This window comes from Papio anubis, chromosome 8 (genome assembly GCF_008728515.1).
Source record: "Papio anubis isolate 15944 chromosome 8, Panubis1.0, whole genome shotgun sequence".
In the NCBI taxonomy this organism is placed as follows: domain Eukaryota; kingdom Metazoa; phylum Chordata; class Mammalia; order Primates; family Cercopithecidae; genus Papio; species Papio anubis.
This window is the reverse complement of record NC_044983.1, coordinates 44,185,259-44,204,681: the sequence shown is the minus strand read 5'-3', so window position 1 is coordinate 44,204,681 and position 19,423 is coordinate 44,185,259. Positions and strand designations below refer to the sequence as shown.

The 19,423-nt window shown below is 41.8% G+C and overlaps 1 long non-coding RNA gene across 1 annotated transcript in view; it reads right to left on the bottom strand.

Moving 5' to 3' along the window:
• Window positions 1-19,423, bottom strand: part of LOC103886780 — a 46,667-nt gene that overhangs the window by 5,257 nt on the left and 21,987 nt on the right. Inside the window, exons 2-3 of the long non-coding RNA XR_650594.4 lie at window positions 16,953-17,102; window positions 6,180-6,297 (exon numbers count right to left, since the gene is read on the bottom strand). This is a non-coding gene — a long non-coding RNA (uncharacterized LOC103886780). The remainder of the gene's footprint in view (window positions 1-6,179; window positions 6,298-16,952; window positions 17,103-19,423) is intronic.

Below are 19,423 nucleotides of genomic sequence, written 5' to 3'. Positions count from 1 at the left end.
GAGTTTCTTCTAAATGAATGTACTTATCTCTTTCTACATGAAAAACACTAAGGCAAAACCAGGCACCTTTGGCTTCTGCATGCAGCTCTGTAGCCATGGATGAGATTGAGCCACAGTTCTTTTACAGCCTCCTTGAAGACAGACTGAGGAAGACAATGCCCCATCCAACGCAGCCCACCAGGGCTTGGTGTGTAGACCCCACCCCCACTATTCCTGCAGACTAGCGCTCAGCCTCTGAGCAGCATGATCGCAAGCAGTCATGCGGCCATCTGTTCAGACCCAAGGCCAAACCCACACTCCTGTGAGGGCCACGGGATTCCCTTGGCAGAAGAAAACATTTTCCATTGTCAGTATTCCCAGGGAGAGGCCAGTCTTGGGGCAGGATGAAGTGGAGGAACATGCCCTCTGCTGTGGGCCTAAGTGCCAGGCCTGAGGTGTCCTGGGGTTGGGGGAGGCAGTGGCCTGAAGAGGGGAAGGGATTAGTGTCAACCCTGGGGACCCTGGCTGCCCTTCCGATGGCATGTTTGGGGGTTCTTGGCCTGTCTTTGTGCATGAACCATGTTGGCTCTTATGAAACCTACAAACTTCCTTCTCAGAATAATGCCATAAGTACACAAAACTAAATAGGATTAAAGAAAAATATTAAAATAAGCCGTATCCATGTACTCTCTGATTAAGAAGTCACTTGAGAACTCAAGTGACCTAGATTTTGGCATGAACTGTAAATGGGGAACAGCCATGGTGAGATCTGGTTCTGCAGTTGCAGGCTGTGCTGTGCCATACACACTGCCACTGTGATGAAGGACACCTGGCCCTCGCAGAGCACGCAGTGCAAACCTCCCCGGGCCTCAGGGTGCTGGCTGGAACCACTTTCATTTTGTTTTATACTCAAATGTCCAAGGATTGGCTAAGAAGTTAACTAAAGTGTCATTTCTAAGTACAAAGACATTTCTGTAGAAGCATATGCTTTATACATTGTATTGAGTAGATTCACTTATATAGGACATCAACACATTATTTTCTATTTTATACTACTTTTCTTATGAAGTACTCACATCATAAATAAACCCGAGGATGTTCTCTTAGAGACAGATAAACATAGGGTACCAAGGACTTGGTTTTCATTTTGCTTTCCATCTTCATAGTGACTTTTCAGTGGCTAAGCTCACTGCAAGCTTTTCACGGAGCCTGAGAGCCGTGTGCACTCTCGGCCCTGGTGCTCTGCAGCAACGATGTTTAGCAGGTTGCAGCATTGGCTCACCTGCTGCTGTGGAGTTCTGCGTCTCCAACAGGCACCTGCACACGCAGAGGTGTTGTCATTACCCTCAGTGCTATGCACACAGGCGAGTCTGGACCTGTTGCGAGTTGCCTCCGGTAATCACAGACCCAGACACACAGTGCAGTGGAGAAGCTGGGGAGACAAGCAGCACCCACACCCTGTGCCTCCCAACCTCTGTCAGGACCCCGCATCCCCACCACTCCCCTCTGCACCCACCTTACCTGGGCCTGAGTCACAACCCAGAGTCCGCATGCCAGGTCCAGCACCCACTCCTCTCACTCTGCCAGCCACGCCCTCACACAGACATTCCAAGACAAGGGAAAGGGGCTGTGGGGAAGCCTCTGACCTAACATGAAAGGCCTCTCATGGCTTCCAACTACAGGGAGAGGGGGACGTGAGGGATGCTGAGATTTCCTCCAATGACCTCTCTGCAGCAGCTCCTTCAAAGGAGCCCTTCTTTTCCAGTTGAAGGCAATACTTTTTCACTTTTTGTATTCAGACTGGTTAACAGGCAGCTCTGATCGCTCTTAAGACTGAGGTCCTAGGAGAGTCTGGGAGCAAACTCACTTCCTTGTGGCATTGAGGGAAGACACCTAGTCATCCTGAGCTCTCTACCTGGGACATGCCTTACTCAGGCTGCTGGCCCACACTCTACCACACAAAGTCTTATTTTCAGAGCACACTCAAGTTCAACTTCCTCCTCTCCATGACTCCCCACAGATTGTGGCTTCTGCTCCGTGGGGGAGTGCAGCACGAGGATTTCTGCTCCTCCCATGAGTCTGAAAGGTTTCCACATCCAAGCAAGCCCTGGATGGGGTTCATTTCAGTTCCTGGTCAAAACATGGGGGCCGTTATACTCAACTACCCAGGACAAGGTGCTGGAAGAAAAATTCTCCAGATTGTAAAGTTTAATGTTGAAATATCAAGTAAGGCATTTATTTTCTTTGGGATCATGCAACAGATCCAAAAGCAAGAGAGTAAACTTCTCATTTCTATGCAAATCAGTTTTCCAAGGGAAAGAAAAAGAATGATGAATGGAAGGACCCTAAGATCAGGGAACCTCAGGGAGTTATTTTACCTCCTGCACTTGATTCATCTGCAAAATGACACGTGGCATCCACTTCCTCAGGAGAAGACAAACCTACAGAGAACACTGAAGTCTCACTTTCCTATGACTAATGTTTACAATGCAAGAACATTTGTTCAAAGTAAGCCTACCCAAGAGCTGGAGTAGACATTTACCCATAACTCCCAACACGGCCCTACAGAAATCACAGGTGGCTTCAGGTGAGCCCCAGACACCTGGAGCTCCTTATGAGTAGTGTGGCAGGTAAGCCTTTGATAAAACCCAGCTCTAAAACCTCGGCAAGGGCCACTTGGCTTTCCAACATTCTTTTGTGTGTCAAAGCTCCAGCTTGATGCTTCCAAAGACACATGCTCTGTAGGCTTTGTGGCAATTCTCGTGGCTGAGCACTCTGCAGCGCATTGGCAAGGAGGCGCTCTTCCCCTCCCAAATATGCAGGCCAGAGCATGTGAGCGACAGCTGCCTGGCCTGCCCTCCTTAGCCTGGCAGAGTGAGAAACCTTGCTCAGGCAGCTCCCCATGGCTGGAAGGCCCTCCCTCCCTCCCTTCCAGTTCCTCTTCTACACTGGTGAGGTGCATGGGCCTTTATTGCTCTTCTACAAACATAGGGAAACTGAGGCTATCACTGCTATGTCCCCAACACGCATCTCTCACATCACACTGAAGGGCAGCATCTCAGTCTCTCTGAGATTACAGACTCTGGTCTCCCACTTGGGATGACGATGTTGACTCTGGAGGAGCAAATAAGTACTTTTCCGTCAGTATGTTAGGTACTTAGAGCAGTATCAAGTGTTCAGCTATTCTTTGTATCATGTTTAATATTATTAGTCCAACATGTCTTAAAAGCATTTTTTCTGATACTGTTTTGGTTCCCTTAGACACTTACCCCGTTTTTATGCTGTTTTTCATAGAAAGGCTTAGTTAATTATTATGTTTGGCCAGAGTTTAAATAATCTAACTTCCTTTTTATCAGATCCCCTCAAAAGCCATAGCGATTTAATGACATTTGTTGAAATATATCAACCACCCTGTGAAATGGGCACTGCAGAATTGTCATGGCCTGGCATGTGTCCCTGGTGCTAGTGTGGGTATGCATGTGTGATGATTTTGTTTGTTTTCATGGGGTGTTTTGTTTCTAGCTGAGGGGAGGGCATGAAGGGGTAAACTATCAGGATCATTTTCCAGCAGTCACTTGTTCTAGAATGGGAACCTGTTCCTGTGAAAGATTCCAAGCTTCACCTCCTGTTACCATAAATGGGTTATGTATTCTCTGTATAGACAGAACAATAAAAGCGAACTACAGGACTCACTGGAGTGGAGGAGATCTGGGAACTCTGCTTACAGCATGGGAACTGAGCAAGCCAGCTTTTCACAGTGATTGATGCTGCAGGTTTAAGAGTGCCAAGGAGGACTGGGCCCAGTCTCCTCCTGAATTCATTAGCTGTGTTTGCTGTACACAGGGCTACCTGTGTCTTTTTGGCAGGGGATCATAAAGCCAAGTGACAGCACCTGCTCTGCCCTGCCGTTGCTTCTGCAGCCTAGGTCAGAGGGGATTCTGCCATCTGCACAACTGCTGGAGTCCCAAACCTTCCTAACAGGCTAACAGCCCGACGAGAACCCACACTGAACACCAGCGGCACCCATGCCACCACAGACCAGTGCATCCCACCCCGCTGGGGAAATCCAATTTTGTAAATACAAGTGGCCCACCAAAAGAAAAAGTTAGGGTCAAAGCTATTTCTCTTTTTTAAAAAAAGAAAAGTGGGCACCTGTTTTGCTTAAATTTGACTGCAGGCCACACCTGCACAGATGAGCCTGCGCAGGCCGGCTGCAGAGCAGTGACAAGGTGGCACAGGCTGGAGGAGGGGCTGCCCCACCCCAGCGCACAGGGCTCACCCCACACACACGCAGTCCTGGCCCCAGATTGCATCTGCAAGGGGACTGACTAGGTCTGAGGCAAAGTCTCTGCTCCAGAGACAGGGCTCCCCTTTCTATCTCCTCCAGCAGATCATTATTGGAGTTCATCCACTTTGAACACTATCTATTCATCATCCTACACTTCCTGCACGCCAAGCACCTGGGGCATTTGTACTCCCGACACTCACGACCATCCTAATTCCTAATAAAGTAGCAAACATCTTATAAGGAAGCAGAACAGAAAGAAGTGGGTACTGAAAGAACTACTTTGTGTTAATTTCACTTGAATAATTAGACAACCTCCTAGCAAATCTTAAAGTAGACCAGAGACTCAAAGATTTAATATATTGTGTATTCTTTTCCTATCTACATTCATTCATTGAGTAATTACTCAGTAATCACTATGTGCCAACACTCAGTCAAAATTCTACATTTTTCTTTTTTGAGACAGGATCTCACTCTGTAGTCCAGGCTGGAGTGCATCATAGCTTGATCACAGCTCACTGCAGCCTCAGCCCCCTGGGCTCAAGCCATCCTTCTGTCTCAGCCTCACCAGTAGTTGAGAGGACAGGTGCGTGCCATCACACCCAGCTAATTTTTTATTTTTTTTGTAGAGATAATGTCTCTTTATGTTGCCCAGGTGAGATATTTTTTATATTGGCCTCATGATTAATTTTACCTGTGTTAAGTGGCTTAAATCCGGATTACACATTATCATGATAGACTATAATAATTTTAAATGCATTACCAAATATATATATACGTGATATTTTACAAGAACTTAAAGGAGTCAGTCCTTACCCTCATGGAATTTGCAGTCTATGTTTAATGTAATTCTATGTTCACTGAATATAGAATCAATATATAATCCCTGATATGTACTATTGGTAATTGGGTCAAAGATTTGTCTCATTATTGCATTATTGTCAATATATAATCCCCAATATTACCATTAGTAATTAGGTCAATGAGTTGTCTCATTATTGCAGTTTTGTCAATATATAATCCCCAATATGAACTATTAGTAATTAGTTCAATGAATTTTCTCATTATTGCAATATGTATATTTACATTGATACAATAAGAGTCACCAGAAGCAATATGAGTTTCTAAGGTAATTCCTTGAAAAAAATACACACAACATATCTTGTTGGGAGCCATTGTGAATATTTCACCAAAAAAATTTTAAAAAGTTACAACTTTTTAAAAGGTTTTTCTCATTTTAATTGTTGAGCCATTCAGCAAACTCAGCTCAGTAATCACAACATCAGTAGAAAATATATATTTGGCAAAGAACAATAGTATGCTGAAATCAGCTCATAATGGCTTACAAAAAAAAAAAAAAACTATTAAACCATCAGGAATTATGTAAGCTTTTTATTAAACTCTGCCATTATTAAATGTCAAATTATATAGGCCTATAACTTAATGACTTATATTAAAAGCAAAGTTAGTAAGAACTCAAAAATCACAACTTTCTCCATATTTTACTCCACTTTAGCATGTTCTAGGTCTCTGGTATCAGTGTGGTAGAAGCACAGCCTAACAGCAAGCTACTGCACATCTCGTTCCAGCTCAGCTCATGGTGTTTCATTTGTATCATGAAACCAGCCATGGTGGGAGTATTTACACCACGGGAATCAGTAAATACCACAGATCAGAGCCTTGTTTATAGCTTCATGCATTGCTTAGACCTATGAAAGTGAAGAATAGAATGTTTATAATGCAGATTAAACCTAAAAGTGTAGGTAGCTGTTACATTGTGAAATAGCACAGCAATTGAGAGAATATTCTTCCTCGGTTAAGAACCCATTATCCAATTCAGTAAATAAGTAGCTCACACCATTGAAGAGCAAGCGATGTTCCAACATACATCTTCATTGTTTCCTTTTCACCTTACCTGTTAGTATTATTACGAAAATATCAACCAACATTCATGTCGAAGTCACATCTGTACATCAACTGCAACACTAGGTTGGCTACGGAAACAGGATTTCAGCAAAATCAACGAAAGCATTCTGTGAGGATAAAACAGAATTTATGATAAAGCATACGTTTTATCATTATATATGCTATGATTGTTTGCAACTTGTGCACAATACATCTTTCTATATAGATGATGGTTAATAAAATTATGTGCATATATATGCACACTTTTTTTCCCTGAAGTTCTGGTTGTTATACATTAACCAGCACACCACTGGCTACCTGTCTTTTTCAGCTTTTCTCTATGTATGAAAATTCTAGCCAATCTAAAGGAGATCTATTTGCCTAAATATTTCTCCTCAGGAAACATACATTTTGTGTTTGCAGAAAAAACACTGCCAACGAAGAAATAAATTTCTTCAGTGATACTTACCAAAAGATAATTTACCAAATGCTAGGACTGTGTTGAAAAATGTTTTAGATCTCACTATTCCAGTAGTATGGCTCATCAAAAAATATTGTTCACGTATGTCCATTGAAATTATATTCTTGGGCCGAGCACGGTGGCTCACACCTGTAATCACAGTACTTTGGGAAGTTGATGCGGGCAGATTACCTGAGGTCAGGAGTTCGTGACCAGTCTGGCTAACATGGTGAAACCCTGTCTCTAGTAAAAATACAAAAATTAGCTGGGCGTGGTGGCCCATGCCTCTAATCCCAGCTACTCTCAGGTGGAGGGGTAGGTGCGGCTGAAGCAGGAGAATCACTTGAACCTGGGTGACGGAGGTTGCAGTGAGCCGAGATTGCACCACTGCACTCTAGCCTAGGCAACAGAGGGAGACTCCGCCTCAAAAACAAATAAATAAATAAATAAATAAAATAAAATAAAATAGATTATACTCTTGTCTAAACAGTTACTGATCTTATATATCTCATTGTTTCAATTGCTTAAATAAGGACTTTTTCTCCTAAAATTTTAGTATAATTTTTAAAAATTATACATATATGTATAAATACACCTACACATACTGTACTATTTCAGCAGAGAGAGGGCAGGGATGTTCCAACACACTTAGCATCCACTTCTTCCCAGGAGCTCAGACCGCAGGGTCAACCCAGTGGAGCAGGGAAGGGTTCAAGGTCTCACTGTCAGCTCTAGCACAATCCCACAGGAGCATTGCACAAGAAAGCCCAAAGCAGGTCCCCAAAACAGAAACAAGGCTGCAGTGAGGAGTCTCATTGAGGACTCATTGAGTTGAAGCCACACCAGTTGAAGAAATACTCAAAAGCCAAAGGATCGACCAAAGTGAAATTTTGAGCGAAGAAAGGCTTTTCGGGCACACCTCTTGGGACCAATTAGGAACCTGAAGTTCTAGCTTGGGGGTTGTTTCTTTTTGCACCTGGGAAAGCACTTGGCCATGGGAGGGCCCAGAATCATTTAGCACACGAATGAATGAATGATATGTGGAACCTGCCCCCAGGGTTAGCATAGTTGCTTGAAGGCTTTATGTTTGGAACACACATGGTATGGAAATTTTCTTACGGCACCAAGTTTAAAAGCTCTGTGGCAACCCTTCCAATAGAAGTAGGCAGACTCCAGCCTTTGTGCCCAGTGTTTGTGTAAACTGAGTTTTGCCGGAACATAGCAGTGCTAGTGCATTTACGTGTGTAAAGGGTTGCTTTTGCACTGCAACAGCAGCACTGAGTAGCTCTGACAGAGACTGGATGGCCTACAGAGCCTAAATATTTACTCTCTGGCCCTTTAGAGAAAAAGTTTGTGGATCCCTGCCTTGAAAGAATTAATACAACAGGCAGAAATCTTCTGATGTTTCTCTCTTTTACATGATTTCACAGGAACAGTGATTGAAACATTATTCACCAGTCCAACTAAGGTTTACTGAATGCCTACTATATATGTCATTGAGAATAAATATCTCCCCTGCCTCCAGCCACCCAAGAGGCCTGGTTGGAGAGACAGAGACATGGATGTCTACAATAAACAACACTCCACATCGGATCTGGGAGTAGGCATTAACTAGAAGGATCCACGGCCTAGGTGGTGGCCAGTGCAGGGGCTGCCCAGACAGGGAGTCTCAGGCTTCATGGGGCAGACAGCTACCCCTCAAGTCTCTGCTTGTTTGATGCCACTGGGGTCCTGCCATCTCAGAACAAAGGGGAGGGACCAACGATGACTTCCACGATCCTCTGCAGCATGAGGAGGTCAGGCAGCCGCATGCCTGCTTTCTCATTCTGACCAGTGACCCTCCTTCTTACCCCCTTCCCCCAGGCTGGGAGGAGTGAGTGCTCCCTGCACTGCAGGGTTCACCAGGTACTGTGACAAGCACACCATCCAGTCCTTGCAGGAACCTCTGCAGCAAGTCCTGCTGTTTTCTCTTGTTGCTGCAAGGAGAGTGGGTGCAGAGCTGTAAGGCGAGGCAGCATCCCCGGGAACAGGTGGGGACCAGGACTGAGTCTGTCAGACTCCAAAGTCAAGCTATTAGGAATTCTGTTGGCGTCTGAAGCCCGGGGAGGAGGGAGTTTCCAGGATTAGGAGTAGGGAGTGGCAGATGCCGTGAAATGTAGCGAAGTGGAGGAGAGCAGTCAACAGACCAGTGTGGAACCATGGTGGCCTTGCTGATGACCGCAGGTGTGGGAGAGACCACTCATCTTCTGCCTACCCCACAATGCTGCCTTCAACCAGGTGGTTTTGGACAGGAGGATTTTATGGGCTGTTTGTCTTACTCTTTATATCAAGGTCAGTCTTAATGGGAAAAGGTGTAATAAATGGGCAGCCAGCATGAATGAGGTCTGTATGTTCAGATAATAACTAAGAAAGGAAGAGTCACTCAAAGTTATTCAAAGACCATATTTGTAGGGCAACTGAGTGTCTGTGTGCTTATTTAGAACTCCCATTCCTTAATCAGGGAATCAAGTGGACGGGGTGCAAGACTCGACTCTATCACTTAGTGATTGCTCAACCTTGAACAAGTGTCACCTCCTTTTAGAAGCTCCATTTCTTAATCTACACAGTAGGGATAATAAGGCTAATTCTCAGGCTGGTTATGATCATAAAATGAGGTCATGCTTGTAAATTAACTCCGTATGGCGCTTGGTTATCAATAATGCTGTCGTTCCCATCATTAGTTATTAGGACTGATAGGATTAGCATTATTGAGATTACTAAGGGTTTATTATACTAAGAAATCAAGATAGAAAGGTGGCTATGGCCCAGCAGTTGGCAGAGTAGTAGCCAGCAGGAGGGTGTCCTGCCAGCACAGTCTCTCCTGTATTTCTCCTTTACTGATTCTCCCCTCTGGTCACACATGTTTCTGCCTGGCTACAGACCCTGCCACTGGGCCACCATACACAGCTCCCCATCTAGAAGCCACCACATGGGATGGCAGCTGCATCCTCACCAACTGCCTCTACATCCCCACCAACTACCCCACCAACTGCCTCTGCATCCCCACCAACTACCCCCACTATACTCACCTCTCCTATGCATCTATCTGCACAGATGTTCTTATGGGTAGCACTGGCTCAACAGCACACATCTGCTTAACCGTGGAGCTGCAGGTGTATGAATTTCCAGTAAGGTGCTAAGCTCCATGAGGGCACAGAGGGTAGATATGGTGGCCCCTTTTTTTGTGTAGCCATCTCAAACGGACAGATGAAGCAGCCTCAACTCCAACAGAAAGCCTCAGGCAGTAAATGGAGAAGGCTGACTTTCATTCCAGCCCAACCAGCTCCCTGCTCCATGAGGACCATCACAACACTTTTCCTTCAGTTCACCAGCCTATGTGATGTGAAAGACTAGAGGACTCAGCACATTTATGTTTCTTCCATTTGTTTATCAAGTATCAAAAGGGAAGGATAGTAATATTAATCACAAGAGTATTCACCACAGTAAATTCCAAGGAGTGCTTGAAGCTGCCCAGGGAAAAAGTGCTCTGTAACTAACACCTGTGATGATACTACCTACAGATGAAGATGAATGTTTTGTGCACATCCTACATGCCCTTTTGTGGAACTTGCAAACACCACCTCTAAGAAAGGCAAATTGTGAATATTAGGATTTTTATTTTACATGCACATAGTAAGCCCTTCCTGCAAAAGAATATGGAACATGTATTGGTCCACTTTCACTCTGCTGATAAAGACATACCCAAGACTGGGTAATTTATAAAGAAAAAGAGGTTTAATGGACTTACAGTTCCACGTGGCTGGGTAGGCCTCACAATCATGGAGGAAGGTGAAAGGCATGTCTTACATGGTGGCAGACAAGAAAGAATGAGAACCAAGTGAAAGGGGATTCCCCTTATAAAACCATCAGCTCTCATAAGACTTATTTACTATTATAAGAACAGTATGGGGAAATCACTTTCATGATTCAATGATCTCTGTCAGGCCTCTGAGCCCAAGCCAAGCCATCGCATCCCCTGTGACTTGAACGTATATGCCCAGATGGCCTGAAGTAACTGAAGAATCACAAAAGAAGTGAAAATGCCCTGCCCCGCCTTAACTGATGACATTCCACCACAAAAGAAGTGAAAATGGCCGGTACTTGCCTTAACTGATGACATTACCTTGTGAAATTCCTTTTCCTGGCTCATCCTGGCTCAAAAACTCCCCTACTGAGCACATTGCGACCCCCACTCCTGCCTGCCAGAGAACAAAGCCCCTTTGACTGTAATTTTCCTTTATCTACCCAAATCCTATAAAAGGGCCCCACCCTTATCTCCATTCGCTGACTCTCTTTTCGGACTCAGCCCGCCTGCACCCAGGTGATTAAAAAGCTTTATTGTTCACACAAAGCCTGTTTGGTGGTCTCATCATGCAGATGGATGCACATGGCAATCTCCCACTGGGTTCCTCCCATAACACATGGGAATTAAGGAAGCTACCATTCAAGATAAGATTTGGGTGGGGACACAGCCAAACCATATCAGATCAGTAAAGGGAAATGGATTACTTGCATACAACCATCTGTAACTGGCAACATTGACTATGCATATTATATAAAAAAAACTTGAAGCCCAGATTATGTTAACTCATTTCAATTAGTATCTTCAAAATATCAAGAAACTGAATCTGGATTCCTACTGACCATGAGACTTTGTTCAAGTCTTTATCTTCTCTAAGCCTTAATTTGTCTACACGAAAAATGGGTTAATATCTATGCCATAGAAATTTTATGAGAAACAAATTTGGTTTTGTAAATGAGGGGCATTTAGCTTCTTCTCTACACAGGCATAGTTCACTATTAATCGGCATATATTTGTTTTGTGGTGAAATATCTGAAAATGTTGACATTCCAATGGGTACCTATGAAACACAGTCATCACATAGCAGTAACTGGACATAGATGCGTAAAAGCAGGCCAGAATTTTTATTTTCAAATATAAAATTCCTTCTGTGGTTTGAATCTGGCGATTTAGAGAACTTTTAAGATCTCTGTGAACTATTCCTCAAAAATGCTTGTGAGTGTAGCAGTCACTCTTGATTGTCTCCATTTCAATTTCTTCTCAGAAGGCAGAGTGCATATTTAGTTTAAATGTCAACCACTATGGGTAAGTTTACCCTTTCCCCAAGTCCAGGTGATTGGTCTAAGCCAGTGATAATGGTAATATTCACCTTGCCAATGGATTCTCTAGGTAAGTGATCCATTTCTGGGCAATATAATGTAAAAAGGAGACTTTCTGGGGGGCTTCTAAGAAATGTTTTTGTACTCCTAAGGAGACCCTGGAATATATAGCCCATTTTTTTGCCTTTGGACATCCTTGGTCTGGATGTGACACCTGAAAGGGCTGCAAACATCTTGTTCTCAGAGGGGAGAAGGGGCTGACACAGAAGGCAAAGAGAGTTATGAACTAAACCTGGTTTAAGACACCCAGGAGTGTTGAATCAACCGACCTGAAACCTGTCTTATTTCTGGACTTCTTTTTATGAGATGCTAAATGTCTTTATTGTTAGTTTTCTCTTATTTGCAGCTCAATGAATCTTTACTAATTTTTGTCTGTATGTCAAAGATAGCCAAAGATGTGAAAAGCACTGACCCAAGCTACTCTAAAAATGTATGTTGCATCTAGAAAAATTTCCTGTGAGACAAAGTGCTATCGTCACTTGCATCCTGAAGGATTAAGTCAACCTGATCTCTTACACATAGAAAATGATATTATCCACAGCTTGGGGGGCACAGCAGCTGGTGATAGGCAAATCAGGGACTCGAGAGCATGCCAGGGAGCTGTGCACTCTTTCATATGTGATTGTTCAGAAATGTTCTAGGCAGAATTTGTTTCCATCCCCTTCCCTTATCTTTAACTACATCTGAGTGCACTTCTCTAAATTAATACAGCTCCCAATAAGGAATGGGAAGATGAGTTCCAGAAAACAATCCTGCTGGAAACACTTGCCCAGTGTAGATGTGCAGTAACCCCACCAGGATGACCTCCCCAAGTCAGAATCCACCAAGAAAAGAACACTGAGGTGCACCATCATGTTTAATGATGACATCTGAGGACGATGACTTCATGTGACTCATAAACTCAGTTAATTATATTATTCTATTTCTCAAATATAGTGGGAAATCTGTCAGGAAAGCTCTAGTATCATACCAGAGGCCAGAGGTTCAAAAGTTCAGGCAAAATCAAAAAGGTACTTTTCTTTAATAATAAAAAAGATCAAGTCAAGATAGATTCAAAAAACATCAAGAAACATGTCTTGATGTCAAGAAACATCTATTAATATATAAGAACTTTGAGGAATATAAGGAATGTAGTGATGTGGGATGGAAAAAAACATTTGCATGCTCCAAAGATGCAAGAGAAATTGAAGATGCTTCATCCACATAAAATATGACCCTTTGAGTCCTGCCAAGGTCAATGAGACCCAGAGCAATAGGCTCAATATAAAATTGGATTTGTACGTTTTTCTTACTTGCACTAGTTCCTCCCTTCTTGTATATCTGCCACATTTTTATTTCTCTACCATCCCTGCAACTTCACCTCCTTAGTCCATATTTTATAATTGTCCCAGAAGATAGATGCCACACATGTTGCAAAACAGAAGAGAGACAGCAGTGAAGTGGCAGTGACCCTTGCCTTCTGAACTAGCTTGTTTTCTGAATCCCAGTTCCTTTAGTTAAAATCTCATCTTTGTTTCTGTATGGCTTCGCTTTCAATGGTGGCGGAATGGGGCAGATACACCTTAGTTCAAATCAGGAGTCATTTAGTTACGAACGAGGCAAATGCTCCCTCGCCATTCCGTAGCTGCTTTTCTATATTTCACCTTCCCTCAGAGTCTTTTGCAAGCTGTCATCTTTCCACAGGTAATATGCTTGCACCCAAGAAAGTTCCATGGCAGGTTAGAGAATATATGGTTTTTGACTAAAGTTTTAAAAGTATATGTTCAGGGTTGAGAAAGTAAAATCTGTCTTTTAGTGAATTAATAGACTTAAAATTCTACTGGCAAATATTAAGATGGTTTAAGCTCCAAACCATCTCTTGAAACTATAATTATAATTGTTCCCTAGGTATGCAATTGAAAATACTGTACAACTTTCAGAAATACTGATGCTTTTTTGAAAAAAACCTTATGTTGTCATGGAAACACGAATAGAGTAATGAGATTTTTAAATCGTGTAATACAAAATAAAGCAGAGTTTCAAGTCAAAAACAAATGAGAAACAAATTTTCGTTTCTGATAACCAAAATTACAAAAGAAATATCTGTAAAAAATAGCCACATTATTATGGTACTATTAGGAAGAGAATGTGAAAGTTTAAATTTCATAAATATTCTCATCATATTCATATTTATTTACTTTTATTTATGATTTTCTAAAAAACAAAGTATTTTTTCCCGAAAACTTTCCATGCTATGGTTTTCCTCTTTCTCTAGGGGTCACTTATTTACATTGTGGAAAAAACTTAAGAACATCTGTTCAAGGACTTTGGCTTTTAGAGAAGCATGAAATGGAGGAAGCAAAACTAATACACTTGTGCCTAAAACCTCTCCACTCATTTTAACTTCAGGTCACCGATTAGTAAAGAAAATAGCTGTATCTATTCACAGACTTCAGTGAGAAATAGAATTATGTAAAATAACTGAACCTAAATGAAAAAATATTTGTATTAAACAGTGAGCTTTTCTCCACCTCCATTGCACTCTTTATAAATCTCTCCCCAGAAACATGGGACTGGGTGTCCTATCGTTTTCCCATTTCCTTAGACAGCATATGAACTCCCTGAGAATAAATACCAAGAGACAGCTGCACAGTCTCAATTTAACTGTAGGCCAAGTAATTACAGTAATACCTTGGATTTTCATATCTTCTAGTCTCCTGAGGACGCAAAGCCCATTCACATATATTACCACGCTGACTCCCAAGGAGTGCCCACGTCCATAACACATCTCACTGTAGCTGGAAAAGTGGCTTCCATATAAGCTTAAGAAACATGCAGAGCCTCAGAAATGAGGCTGAGCTCCACTTAGCTCACGTTTTCTTCTAGGACAATCTAGAACCAGAAGATTAAGGGGGGTCTGTGGATGTGACCCACTGGCCTTACACAAGGGGTCACCTGCATTTTTATGTCTTAAAATTGGAGAAGGAGGTGGCCTATGACTCTACCTAGTGGCTTTACACCGGAGGTCGCTGGCAGGCTTCTTAGAACTGTTCAATTTCTATTATTCCTTAGAGCATCCATCCCTGAGAACTATGGGTTTGTTTTTCTCAACAATTTTCCACAAATTTGAATATTAATTCTAAACTCTGAGCTATTTATACACTCACGATTGTAATCAGCCACATACTTCCTGTGCAGGAGGCCAATCCCCTGCTGTCAAATGCTTTGTAAACTGCTGGCAGAAGTACTTCCTGGAGGTGCGTGAGAAGGCACCTTGGGCAGAGCGCAGTAGAGCCACTCACCGACCAGGGGGGCAGCCGCACTCTGGGCACGTGCCGTAGGCTACATCCTTGTAGCTGCCATTGCGATTGAGGGATCTGCACAAAGCTTTAAGGGAGCTCATAAAAAGAAGACTGGTCCACAACGGAAGGGTCAAGAAAGGCCCAAAGGAAGCAGCGTCCCAGTTGCAACGTGGTGGACTAAAGAGCCTGCTAGGAAAAGACCGGAAGGAGCTGTAGAGACGGGAAAACCTGTCTTCACATAGCAGCCCGCAAGGCGCCTCACTCCGAGCCCAGCTGTGCCTCCCTCAGGCACATGCAAACCGGCACTACCCACAGCCTCTCTTTAATTTGACACTCCCAGCTCTTCTCTAGGAGGCCTCACCTCCCTCCCTTAATGGAATAGATTTTTCCTTTGCACCAAAAAACAATCACCTCCCTGCCTCAAGAAAACAATGTTTACACAACCAGTGTAATTTCTTTTCATTGGTGACTTCTGGCCCTAGGGTTATATTTCTTATATGCACAATGTTTTGAATGTGACGTTTTAAACCTAACTTCGCCCTTTTCTTCCAAAGCTACATTAATATAGTAGGAGGCTTAACAGACAATCCAGGCAGAAATGTCTGCAAGTTCACTGCCAGTGCCACAAAAATGTGAATTGTTTTCCTCTGCATATGGGGATTTAATGTTATTGCAGGGTTTCAGATTTTTATGAGCACTTAAAATGTTGGATCTGATTGGGATCTAGGCTCACATTAACTCATTTCAAATTATTGAAATACCCATCTTCTAACCATAAAATGGTTACCAAATCAGAACTATGAAGAGCATGGGCATGAAGGAAGAGTACGTTTCTGGATATCTTAAGAAATAATCATGAAATTACCGCAGAAAACTAAGTAATCAAAATAAACATATGTAAGTGGGCCCAAAATAACCCGGTTGTATAATATCAAGTAACACTAACGAGGTCACATGACTCAATGGAAGGAATGGCATCACTTTTTCTGCCACATTTATCCTATTACCTGGAAGAACGAGTGGTTTTACAACCCATAAAGCCCACCCCAGGTGCCTTAGCCCTAGAGATTTTGTACTGACCAAGATGAGAGTAACTTTCTGATCCTGTGATATGCGCAGATACATGCCTCTTGAAGTCTTGCAAAGAAACTATATTTATTTTTCCCAGGAAGCCTCCTCTTTTGGGGGTTCACAATGAAAGTAGTTACATGTGTGTTTCTCTTGCTCTCCCTCTATACCCAACCTCTAGTGTCCACACAGGCCCAGGACCCAAAGAAACCGAGCCCCTGTATGTTGGGACATTATGTTATGATCCACATGTGTTTTTAAAAGTTAGGTAACTTTATACTCAGATTCTCTGTAGCATGAAAAGAACATTAATGGATCAAAAAATCTGTTTAGAAAGAATAGAATTTTAATCTTTTTTTGACATCAAGGATACCTACAGTTGTACTGATTAATAAATTATAGAGGATAAAATTTTATACAAAGAAATAGGATTTTTATAAGTGCCACCTTGTTTTAACTCTGAGTTTTAACTCTGAGATTTAAGAATTTTTTTTCTTTTGCTCTATCTGCCTCTTGTCCTTCCATTAAGTATCTTGCCTATAACATACTTCTTAATCTTCACATCAAAATTCCTCCAACAGAATCACCAAACCAAACCTCCAAATCATTATTTGGATTTATGATTCTCTCCAAATCATAAATCCATTTTCATATTCAATCTTTTGTTTGACCTATATTGACATTTGCAAGATAAAATCAAGTCTAACTTGACCATATTTTCTAAACATTCAAGAAGAAAGAAGAAGTACTCCACCTAAAAAATGGAAACAGGTGACAACCTGTGTCTTCAGTCATCAACATCAGGGAGCCAAGATGCCAGGACTCTGCTGGGTGAGAAAATGGGAATGAACCCAGGATCGGTCTTGAGGCAGAAACTCCCATTCCTTCCAGGCTGAGAGAGAATCTGAAAAGGGAAGGAGGCTTAGTGGGTTTTTATTCTATGTGAAGATTTAGGACAGTTGAAAGATTTTCTAAAAACTTTGATGTATGAAGAACATGTGCATCCAGCACCTCTGCCACTTTTAACAATTTTGATAAATAGTTTTTATAGATTTTACACCAGCTTGCCATGAAGAAGGTTAAATTACAAGATTAGATCAATCAGAATTTCAGAGAAGCAGCTAAAAGCGCAGGCAGGCAGTCAGCCAGCAAGAAAGCAAGCTAATTAACTTGTTTCTCATTTCTTCACTTTTGCTACTCATAGACCTGTAAAACATGTAGGTAGGAGGATAGGCATGGGAAAATATACTCCACTGCTCTAAAAAGATCAAGAAATGCTTACTTTATAAAGCATACTAATATCTAAAATGTTAATTACTTTTCTCATTGTGCAGATGGCAATGGTTAATAATTTGTATTGCACAAAACTTTAGAAGACTAAGTAGATTCTCACATCTGTGAGTAGAAAACATGATGCATTTGAGAAGGCAAAGAGGCTATTGACTCAGAAAAAAGTAAATTATACAGAAATGTCCCATCCAGTGAATATTACCCTAAGATGCAACATGTCAGATGGACAAAGACATGCAAAGCAACTGATAGTATTCAACCTAAGTCCAAAAATAGGAAACCTCTTAGGAAGGTTTCCTAGCTTGAGTATGTACATTAGTAATTTAATGGTCATAAACAGCATTGTGAAACAAAGTTTAAGATAGACAAAAGCATAATGATGAGGATACTATACATTTGTATTAATTTTATACAACTTTAGTGCTGATCCCTGTTACAGGTTCCAACTAGCACAAACCCCAGGATTGCAACCACATAATGAAAAGTTGATGGTATATCTTTTTCTAAACATTCCATATCCATTTCACCTTGAATGGCGCTGGCTTATGCATTTTTTTCTCCAACGTTGAGCTGTTTCATTATCTTTTGTGTTCACAACTTAATATCTTGCTTTAAAGAAAGGTTTTTAAAATAAAATATTATGAGATGTTAAAGTTGTGGATTTTTGTATGTTTGTGTTTGTTTTAAGGCAAAGTCTTATTCTGTCGCCTAGAATGGAGTACAGTGGCACAATTATAGCTCACTGCAGCCTCAACTTCCTGGGCTCAAGCAATCTTCTAGTCTCAGTCTACTAAGTACCTGGGACTACAAGTACATGCCACCACACACAGCTAATTTTTTCATTTTTTTGTAGAGATGATGGTCTCACTATGTTGCCCACACTGGTCTCAAACTCCTGGCCTCAAGTGATCCTCCTGCCTTAGCCTTGAAAAGTACTGGGATTACAGGTGTGAGCCACTGTGCTCATCTGAATTTGTGGAGTTTTAAAAAATATTTTAAGGTGGTTACTTCGTCAGTTTTGGTCTCAATTTTTTAAATGTGAAGAAAACACTAATTTATTTTCACAGCATCCCTCAGACAAGCTCAAATCATTGGAAAGCCACACATTAGTCATCTGAGTATGTCCATCTTGAACCTAACCAGTGCTGTGGTAGGAAAAGGGCCTTGAAGGGAAATATTTACCACAAGCCATTTCCGATTTCATTGTTAGTTGCCAAGGGCTGCCTCCTGGCCACTGGCCATTTGACCATGAGGAGAAATCAACAAAGGGCACATCATTTTTGCTTCTGTTCTGGGCTAGAAGCACTTCCAGCCTGACAGTGGAGTGGCACTGTGGGAGGCATTTTACTCTATTTCTGTAGAAAACAACAGCAAGGGAAGGAAGCACGCCGGTCAGATCAGCTTCCCTTCCCGGCCAACAGGTACTTGGCAATTCTCCAAGTTGTAGGATTTTTTGTAAGAAATATGTACTTTTCCATTTTTACTAATGTAACAATGATTATGTCTTCAAACTACTAAATAGTTATGATCTCCTGTGTGATCCTAATGTCAGAAAGCAATATTTGTTCTTTTGGGGAAAATATTTAGCCAAAACTGCCCTAAAATTCTAGTATTGAAAGGGCCTTGGCAGGGCTTCAGCAGAATCAAACTATTGCAAATCTTGTTTCTGATTTTCAAGGTTAAAGCATCCACAGGACTTGTTACATGATCCATTTCTTTCTTTGATTGGTTCTTCTATCTCTTTAATCTGTTTTCTGTAAAATGCTACATTATTTTGTCATCCAAATATTTGAAAACAAATATAGCCTTTTCTTCTTTAGGTTAACAGTCACATTAGCTCAACTTATGGCCAATTGCAATATTCAAATAAATTACCTTACAATTTTCTTTTATCATCTTTTTCAGTTTTTACATATAACTCCTAAAACTTGAAGA